The following is a 9,715-nucleotide window of genomic DNA, read 5'->3' on the forward strand; positions in this document are numbered from 1 at the left end:
TACATAATGTGTATGTAATGTGTATAATTGTACTAAACTCTCTGAAAGTATTTGTATCCACTTGTCATCTATGGAAATTGTAATTATAAAGGATTTTCACTGTCTACTATGCAGTCCTTCATTTTTAAATGTTTGGTAAAGAACATGCACAATTTTTAAAAATTAACAGCAAAAGCTATAAATCTACCTATTTCACTAAGTAATTTTGGAACATTTATATCAAAAATTTATAATGTGTTTTTTTTTTTTTTTTTTGTAGCTGGGATGGCGTTTCCTCTGTTTCTCCCTTTGGACCACCCTCCAGGGCAACAGGAGAGGGAGGACTGAACCAAGGTTTGTCTCGGCTGCCGCCCTGCCACCCGAGGCTGGGAGAGGCCTTGCTACAGGGGCTCCGGGGCCATTATCCCTGTGATCCGGAGACCCGGACTTCCTAGTCTGTCTGCTTCCTGTGCCGGGTGTAGGAGCAGCCACCTTCCTTCTCAGAGTCTCTGGGGAGCTGCTGCCCCAGCATGTCTGGACTCAGGCTGCAGGCCTGGGAGGCTGGTCTGCTGCCTGTGAGGAGGACGGCTTCGTGAGAGGTCGGCTCTTCCTGCTGTTGCTGCCGGACTTGGGTTTTTCTTAACTTGCTTTGCATGTTGTCAGCTGCTGTTCCTCTCGTCTGAGGCTGGGTCAGCTGGACAATGCCCTGCAGAAACTCCTCAGGCTCCAGCAGCAGCAGCCGGTCGTGCTCATCCGCAGCCCACACCTCAGGAGGCACACTGAGGGGGCAAGGGTCTGGCTTCACTCTGGTCCACCTGAGGCTCCAGGCAGGGCGCTCGGGCTCCACGCGGTACTCACAGCCCAGGGCGTCCAGAGCCTCCATCAGGATGTCGGCACCGGCATCTTCCAGAATGGCTGGGTCCACAAGCACCGCCAGGCGCCGCACGGCTTGCTCAGGCCGCAGCCGCCGCAGCACCTCGGCCGCCGCCCTGCACTCCTCCGCCGGATCCCGGACCCTGGCGGCGGCCTCCTCGCCTGCGGGGCCCTCGGTGTACGAGTCCGAGATCTCCCAGGTCGGGGTCTGCAGCTATCCCCGGCCCCGGCGCGAGCCCCCGGCCCTCCCAGACCCGGCCCTCGCCATGGCCCGCCCGGCCTCTTAATATAATGTGTTTTAAAACGTCAAAGAACTATTTCCTAGAAAATCAATTTAATTTGGCTTGTGATGACTAAAATATTCCTTAAAACTATACATTCAAACACACTATTCTTTCCTAGTCTTCATTCAATAGGTTGTCTAAACTGGACAGACGGAACTAAAGTCTATGAACATTTACTGTGAAGATAGGGATCGAATATCAGTTTTATAATCTAATAAATATAAATCAACCTTAGACCCTAGAACTGTAACCCCAAAAGAGCTTCTTGCATCATAGCCCTTGAACTGGAGATAGTTGTTGGTACCTACCTGACTCACCCACTGAACCCCAAATTGAGAATATGCAGGAATATTCAAGAGACTAAAAGAGAAAAAAGTAATACAACCTGTTTTGCATTTGAAACATTCAATAGTTACATGGTCCAACTGGATTAGCCACTTTTACTTCAGTGGGAAATATTGGCTTAAAAAATATATTTCTAGTAGTTAGGTCCAAAAATATCTTGAAGATGCATAATATATATTTGCATATCCTAGGCTATGAAAAATTCTGCAGAGATAAACCAACCAAAAGGAAGTAGAACTCTATTCAAGTGTTCCCCTCACTTGTTTGCTTAGAGAATTCCTATTGTTTTGTATCTTTCATTAACTTTTGTACTGTAGAGATATTTAGTAAAATTAAGTTTAAAAAATATTTAAAACATCTTTAATGAATCCCCTACTCTGCAAAAAAAGAGTATTTTTTTATGAAGTGTATGATATCCATGGGTTTGAATATAAATTTTAGGGAGTCAGTGTTGAAAAGAGTAAAAACATTTTAACTGTTTTCAAAATAAACTCCAAGAATTCCCTGTATTTTGGGGAAAGGGCTACTCTTTTTTTGATCACCTATGAATGTCTCTTTAATTCCTTACACATTAAATTTTCATTCCCCACAAATAAAAAAAGGAGAGGAACAACATCTTTGTTAAGGAGTTCTGGAGCCAAGGTGTGGACATATATATGCAGGCGCACAAATACAATCCCTTCTGCCAACTGTGAATCTAAATAACTACCGAACCTACTTAAGACTTTTGTCAAGAGAAGCTTGTGTCAGACCTTCTACAGGTGAATTATTTACTTAGAAACTAAAAATAACAAAACATGTTAAGTGCTGGTCTGTTTCCTCTATGGCTATGGTAATAATTTTAAAATAACTAAATTAATAATTAAATGTGCTATTTCCATAAGCAAACAATAGCTACATTGTTTAACAGTGAACTCTTGAACTGCTTCAGATTTTTTATTTTATTTTATTTTTTATTTTTTTAATTAGTTTCTGCTTTATAACAAAGTGAATCAGTCATACATATACATCTGTTCCCACATCCCTTCCCCCATGCATCTCCCTCCCTCCCACCCTCCCCATCCCACCCCTCCAGGCGGTCACAAAGCACCGAGCTGATCTCCCCGTGCTCTGCGGCTGCTTCCCACCACCTATCTACCCCACGTTTGGTAGTGTATATATGTCCATGCCTCTCCTTCGCTTTGTCACAGCTTACCCTCCCCCCTCCCCACATCCTCAAGTCCACTCTCAAGCAGGTCTGTGTCTTCATTCCCGTTCTACCCCTAGGTTCTTCATGACATTCCTTTTTTTTTAAATTCCGTATATATGTGTTAGCATACGGTATTTGTCTTTCTCTTTCTGACTAACTTCACTCTGTATGACAGACTCTAGGTCTATCCACCTCATTACAAATAGATCAGTTTCGTTTCTTTTTATGGCTGAGTAATATTCCATTGTATATATGTGCCACATCTTCTTTATCCATTCATCCGATGATGGACACTTAGGTTGTTTCCAGCTCCGGGCTATTGTGAATAGAGCTGCAATGAACATTTTGGTACATGTCTCTTTTTGAATTATGGTTTTCTCAGGGTATATGCCAAGTAGTGGGATTGCTGGGTCATATGGTAGTTCTATTTGTAGTTTTTTAAGGAACCTCCATACCGTTCTCCATAGTGGCTGTACCAATTCACATTCCCACCAGCAGTGCAAGAGTGTTCCCTTTTCTCCACACCCTCTCCAGCATTTATTCTTTCTAGATTTCTTGATGATGGCCATTCTGACTGGTGTGAGATGATATCTCATTGTAGTTTTGATTTGCATTTCTCTAATGATTAATGATGTTGAGCATTCTTTCATGTGTTTGTTGGCAGTCAGTATATCTTCTTTGGAGAAATGCCTATTTAAGTCTTCTGCCCATTTTTGGATTGGGTTGTTTGTTTTTTTGCTATTGAGCTGCATGAGCTGTTTATAAATTTTGGAGATTAATCCTTTGTCAGTTGCTTCATTTGCAAATATTTTCTCCCATTCTGAGGGTTGTCTTTTGGTCTTCTTTATGGTTTCCTTTGCTGTGCAAAAGCTTTGAAGTTTCATTAGGTCCCATTTGTTTATCTTTGTTTTTATTTCCATTTCTCTAGGAGGTGGGTCCAAAAGGATCTTGCTGTGATTTATGTCATAGAGTGTTCTACCTATGTTTTCCTCTAAGAGTTTGATAGTTTCTGGCCTTACATTTAAGTCTTTAATCCATTTTGAGCTTATTTTTGTGTATGGTGCTAGGGAATGATCTAATCTCAAACTTTTACATGTCCCTGTCCAGTTTTCCCAGCACCACTTATTGAAGAGGCTGTCCTTTCTCCACTGTACATTCCTGCCTCCTTTATCAAAGATAAGTTGGCCATATGTGCATGGGTTTATCTCTGGGCTTTCTATCCTCATCCACTGATCTATCTTTCTGTTTTTATGCCAGTACCAGACTGTCTTAATTACTGTAGCTTTGTAGTATAGTCTGAAGTCAGGGAGCCTGATTCCTCCAGCTCCGTTTTTCGTTCTCAAGATTGCTTTAGCTATTCGGGGCCTTTTGTTTTTCCAAACAAATTTTGAAATTTTTTGTTCTAGTTCTGTGAAAAATGCCAGTGGTAGTTTGATAGGGATTGCATTGAATCTGTAGATTGCTTTGGGTAGTAGAGTCATTTTCACAATATTGATTCTTCCAATCCAGGAGCATGGTATATCTCTCCATCTATTTGTATCATCTTTAATTTCTTTCATCAGTGTCTTATAGTTTTCTGCATACAGGTCTTTTGTCTCCTTAGGTAGGTTTATTCCTAGATATTTTATTCTTTTTGTTGCGATGGTAAATGGGAGTGTTTTCTTGATTTCATTTTCAGATTTTTCATCATTAGTGTACAGGAATGCCAGACATATCTGTACATTAATTTTATATCCTGCTACTTTACCAAATTCATTGATTAGCTCTAGTAGTTTTTCGGTAGCATCTTTAGGATTCTCTATGTATAGTATCATGTCATCTGCAAACAGTGACAGCTTTATTCTTCTTTTCCAATTTGGATTCCTTTTATTTCCTTTTCTTCTCTGATTGCTGTGGCTAAAACTTCCAAAACCATGTTGAATAAGAGTGGTGAGAGTGGGCAGCCTTGTCTTGTTCCTGATCTTAGTGGAAATGGTTTCAGTTTTTCACCATTGAGGACAATGTTGGCTGTGGGTTTGTCATATATGGCCTTTATTATGTTGAGGAAAGATCCCTCTATACCTACTTTCTGCAGGGTTTTTATCATAAATGGGTGTTGAATTTTGTCGAACGCTTTCTCTGCAGCTATTGAGATGATCATATGGTTTTTCTCCTTCAACTTGTTAATATGGTGTATTACATTGATTGATTTGCGTATATTGAAGAATCCTTGCATTCCTGGGATAAACCCCACTTGATCATGGTGTATGATCCTTTTAATGTGCTGTTGGATTCTGTTTGCTAGTATTTTGTTGAGGATTTTTGCATCTATGTTCATCAGTGATATTGGCCTGTAGTTTTCTTTCTTTGTGACATCCTTGCCTGGTTTTGGTATCAAGGTGATGGTGGCCTCATAGAACGAGTTTGGGAGTGTTCCTCCCTCTGCTATATTTTGGAAGAGTTTGAGAAGGATAGGTGTTAGCTCTTCTCTAAATGTTTGATAGAATTCACCTGTGAAGCCATCTGGTCCTGGGCTTTTGTTTGATGGAAGATTTTTAATCACAGTTTCAATTTCAGTGCTTGTGATTGGTCTATTCATATTTTCTATTTCTTCCTGAGTCAGTCTTGGCAGGTTGTGCATTTCTAAGAATGTGTCCATTTCTTCCAGGTTGTCCATTTTATTGGAATAGAGTTGCTTATAGTAATCTCTCATAATCTTTTGTATTTCTGCAGTGTCAGTTGTTACTTCTCCTTTTTCATTTCTAATTCTATTGATTTGAGTCTTCTCCCTTTTTTTCTTGATGAGTCTGGCTAATGGTTTGTCAATTTTGTTTATCTTCTCAAAGAACCAGCTTTTAGTTTGGTTGATCTTTGCTATCGTTTCCTTCATTTCTTTTTCATTTATTTCTGATCTGATCTTTATGATTTCTTTCCTTCTGCTAGCTTTGGGGTATTTTTGTTCTTCTTTCTCTAATTGCTTTAGGTGCAGGGTCAGGTTGTTTACTCGAAATGCTTCCTGTTTCTTAAGGTGGGATTGTATTGCTATAAACTTCCCCCTTAGAACTGCTTTTGCTGCGTCCCATAGGTTTTGGGTCGTCGTGTCTCCATTGTCATTTGTTTCTAGGTATTTTTTAATTTCCTCTTTGATTTCTTCAGTGATCACTTCGTTATTGAGTAGTGTATTGTTTAGCCTCCATGTGTTTGTATTTTTTACACATCTTTTCCTGTAATTGATGTCTAGTCTCATAGCATTGTGGTCGGAGAAGATACTTGATACAATTTCAATTTTCTTAAAATTACCGAGGCTTGATTTGTGACCCAAGATATGATCTATCCTGGAGAATGTTCCATGAGCACTTGAGAAAAATGTGTATTCTGTTGTTTTTGGATGGAATGTCCTATAAATATCAACTAAGTCCATCTCGTTTAATGTATCATTTAAAGCTTGTGTTTCCTTATTTATTTTCATTTTGGATGATCTGTCCATTGGTGAAAGTGGGGTGTTAAAGTCCCGTACTATGATTGTGTTACTGTCGATTTCCCCTTTTATGGCTGTTAGTATTTGCCTTATGAATTGAGGTGCTCCTATGTTGGGTGCATAAATATTTACAATTGTTATATCTTCTTCTTGGATCGATCCCTTTATCGTTATGTAGTGTCCTTCCTTGTCTCTTCTAATAGTCTTTATTTTAAAGTCTATTTTGTCTGATGTAAGAATTGCTACTCCAGCTTTCTTTTGATTTCCATTTGCATGGAATATCTTTTTCCATCCCTTTACTTTCAATCTGTATGTGTCTCTGGGTCTGAAGTGTGTCTCTTGTAGACAGCATATATATGGGTCTTGTTTTTGTATCCATTCAGCCACTCTGTGTCTTTTGGTGGGAGCATTTAGTCCATTTACATTTAAGGTAATTATTGATATGTATGTTCCTATTCCCATTTCCTTAATTGCTTTGGGTTCGTTATTGTAGGTATATTCCTTCTGTTGTGTTTCTTGCCTAGAGAAGTTCCTTTAGCATTTGTTGTAAAGCTGGTTTGGTGGTGCTGAACTCTCTCAGCTTTTGCTTGTCTGTAAAGGTTTTAATTTCTCCATCAAATCTGAATGAGATCCTTGCTGGGTAGAGTAATCTAGGTTGCAGGTTTCTCTCCTTCATCACTTTAATTATGTCCTGCCACTCCCTTCTGGCTTGTAGGGTTTCTGCTGAGAGATCAGCTGTTAACCTGATGGGGATTCCCTTGTGTGTTATTTGTTGTTTTTGCCTTGCTGCTTTTAATATGATTTCTTTGTGTTTAATTTTTGACAGTTTGATTAATATGTGTCTTGGTGTATTTCTCCTTGGATTTATTCTGTATGGGACTCTCTGTGCCTCCTGGACTTGATTAACTATTTCCTTTCCCATATTGGGGAAGTTTTCAACTATAATCTCTTCAAATATTTTCTCAGTCCCTTTCTTTTTCTCTTCTTCTTCTGGAACCCCTATAATTCGAATGTTGGTGCGTTTAATGTTGTCCCAGAGGTCTCTGAGACTGTCCTCTGTTCTTTTCATTCTTTTTTCTTTATTTTGCTCTGCATCAGTTATTTCCACTATTTTATCTTCCACCTCACTTATCCGTTCTTCTGCCTCAGTTATTCTGCTATTGATCCCATCTAGAGTATTTTTCATTTCATTTATTGTGTTTTTAATCGATGCTTGATTCATCTTTAGTTCTTCTAGGTCCTTGTTAACTGTTTCTTGCATGTTGTCTATTCTATTTCCAAGATTATGGATCTTGGAAATAGAATCTTGGATCAGCTTTACTATCATTATTCTGAATTCTTTTTCAGGTAGACTGCCTATTACCTCTTCATTTGTTAGGTCTGGTAGGTGTTTATCTTGCTCCTTCACCTGCTGTGTGTTTTTCTGCCTTCTCATTTTGCTTATGTTACTGTGTTTGGGGTCTCCTTTTTGCCAGCTGCAGATTCGTAGTTCCCGTTGTTTTTGGTGTCTGACCCCAGTGGCTAAGGTTGTTTCAGTAGGTTGTGTAGGCTTCCTGGTGGGGGGGACTAATTCCTGTGCTCTGGTGGTTGAGGCTCGATCTTGTCTTTCTGGTGGACAGGTCCACGTCTGGTGGTGTGTTTTGGGGTGCCTATGGCCTTATTATGTTTTTAGGTAGCCTCTCTGCTAATGGGTGGGGTTGTGTTCCTGCCTTGCTAGTTGCTTGGCATAGGGTGACCCGCACTGTAGCTTGCTGGTCGTTGACTGAAGCTGGGTGCTGGTGTTGGGATGGAGATCTCTGGGAGATTTTCGCTGCTTGATATTATGTGGAGCTGGGAGGTCTCTTGTGGACCCGTGTCCTGAAGTTGGCTCTCCCACTTCAGAGGCCCAGCACTGGCTCCTGGCTGCAGCACCAAGAGCCTTTCTTCCACCCGGCTCAGAATAACAGGGAGAAAAAGTAGAAAGAAAGAATTAGTAGAAGAAAGAAAGAGAGAGGGAAAGAAAGGAAGAAGGGAAGAAAGGAAGGAAGGAAGGAAGGAAGAAAGAAAGGAGGGAGGGAGGGAGGGAGGAAGGATGGAAAGAAAGAAGGAAAGAAAGGAGGGATGGGGGAGGAAGGAAAGGAAGAAAGACAGGAGGGAGGGAGGAAGGAAGGAAAAAGAAAGTGGAAAGAAGAAGGGTGGGAGGGAGGAAAGAAAAAGAAAGAAGGAAAGGAGGAGCGGAGGGAGGGAAGGAGGAAGGGAGAGTAGGAAAAAAAGAAAGAGCAGGTAAAGTAAAATAGAATAAAGTATGAAATATAGTAGCGTTATTAAAATTAGAAAGTAATTATTGGAAAAAAGAAAAAAAAAAAAACGGACCGATAGAACCCTGGGACATATGGTGGAAGCAAAGCTATACAGAGAGAATCTTACACAGAAGATTAAACATACACATTCACAAAAAGAGAGCAGGGGGAAAAATCAAAAATCTTGCTCTCCAAGTCCACCTCCTCAATTTGGGATAATTCGTTGTAAAAAGAGGAAAAGGGCGAGAAGTCTGAAATCTTGCTCTCTAAGTCCACCTCCTTAATTTGGAATAATTCGTTGTAAAAAGAGGAAAAGGGGGGAAAGTCTTAAATCTTGTCCTCAAAGTCCACTTCCTCAATTTGGGACGATTCACTGTCTATTCATGCACTCCACAGATGCAGGGCACATCAAATGGACCCTGGAGCTTTAATCCGCTGCCTCCGAGGCTGCACAGAGAGATTTCCCTGCCTCTGCTCTCACAGCTCCCGGGTCTCAGCCTTGGACCTGGCCCCGCCTCTGCGCGTAGGTCGCCGGAGGGCGTCCGTTCTTCGCTCAGACAGGACGGGTTTAAAGGAGCCGCTGATTCGGGGGCTCTGGCTCACTCAGGCAGAGGGGAGGGAGGGGCGCGCAGTGTGGGGCGGGCCTGCGGCGGCAGAGGCCGGCGTGACTTTGCACCAGACCGAGGTGCTCCGTGCGCTTTCCCGGGAAAGCCGTCCCCGGGTCTCGGGGACCGCGGCAGTGGCGGGGTGCACAGGCCCCCCGGAAGGCGGGGCGGACAGTGACCCGCGCTCGCACACAGGCCCCGCGGCGGCGGCGGCAGCGGCGGCGGCGGCGGCAGCGGCGGCGGCGGTGGCAGCGGCGGCGGCGGCGGCAGCGGCGGCGGCGGCGGGCCGCGGCGGCGGCGGCCCACGCCCGTCTCCGAGGTCCGTGCCTTACCCGCGGCTCGTGCCTGTCTCCGGCGCTTCCCCAAGCAGCCCTCTTAATGCCCTCTCCTCGCGCACCAGGAAACAAAAGGGAAAAAAGTCTCTTGCCTCTTCAGCAGCTCCAGACCCTTTCCCCGGACTCCCTCCGGGCTAGCCGTGGTGCACTAACCCCTTCAGGCTCTCTTCCTGCCGCCAGCCCCAGTCCTCTCCCTGCGCTCCGACTGAGAGCCGATACCCGAGCCTCAGCTCCCAGCCCCGCCCGCCATGGCGGCCGAGCAGACAAGCCTCTCGGGCTGGTGTGTGCCTGAGGGCACCGGTCCTCTGTGCCAGAATCTCTCCGCTTTGCCCTCCGCACCCCTGTTGCTGTGCTCTCCTCCGCTACTCC

At 43.1% G+C, this 9,715-nt stretch overlaps 1 pseudogene across 1 annotated transcript; it reads right to left on the reverse strand.

Moving 5' to 3' along the window:
• Positions 1-247: 247 nt before the first annotated feature.
• Positions 248-1,120, reverse strand: LOC308618444 (putative crossover junction endonuclease EME2; annotated as a pseudogene). Its single transcript has one exon. The product of its transcript is annotated as a putative crossover junction endonuclease EME2 (transcript).
• Between the last annotated feature and the right edge of the window lie 8,595 nt (positions 1,121-9,715).

The sequence above is a fragment of the Mesoplodon bidens genome, assembly GCF_964165515.1.
Source record: "Mesoplodon bidens genome assembly, chromosome: 1".
NCBI lineage: Eukaryota > Metazoa > Chordata > Mammalia > Artiodactyla > Ziphiidae > Mesoplodon > Mesoplodon bidens.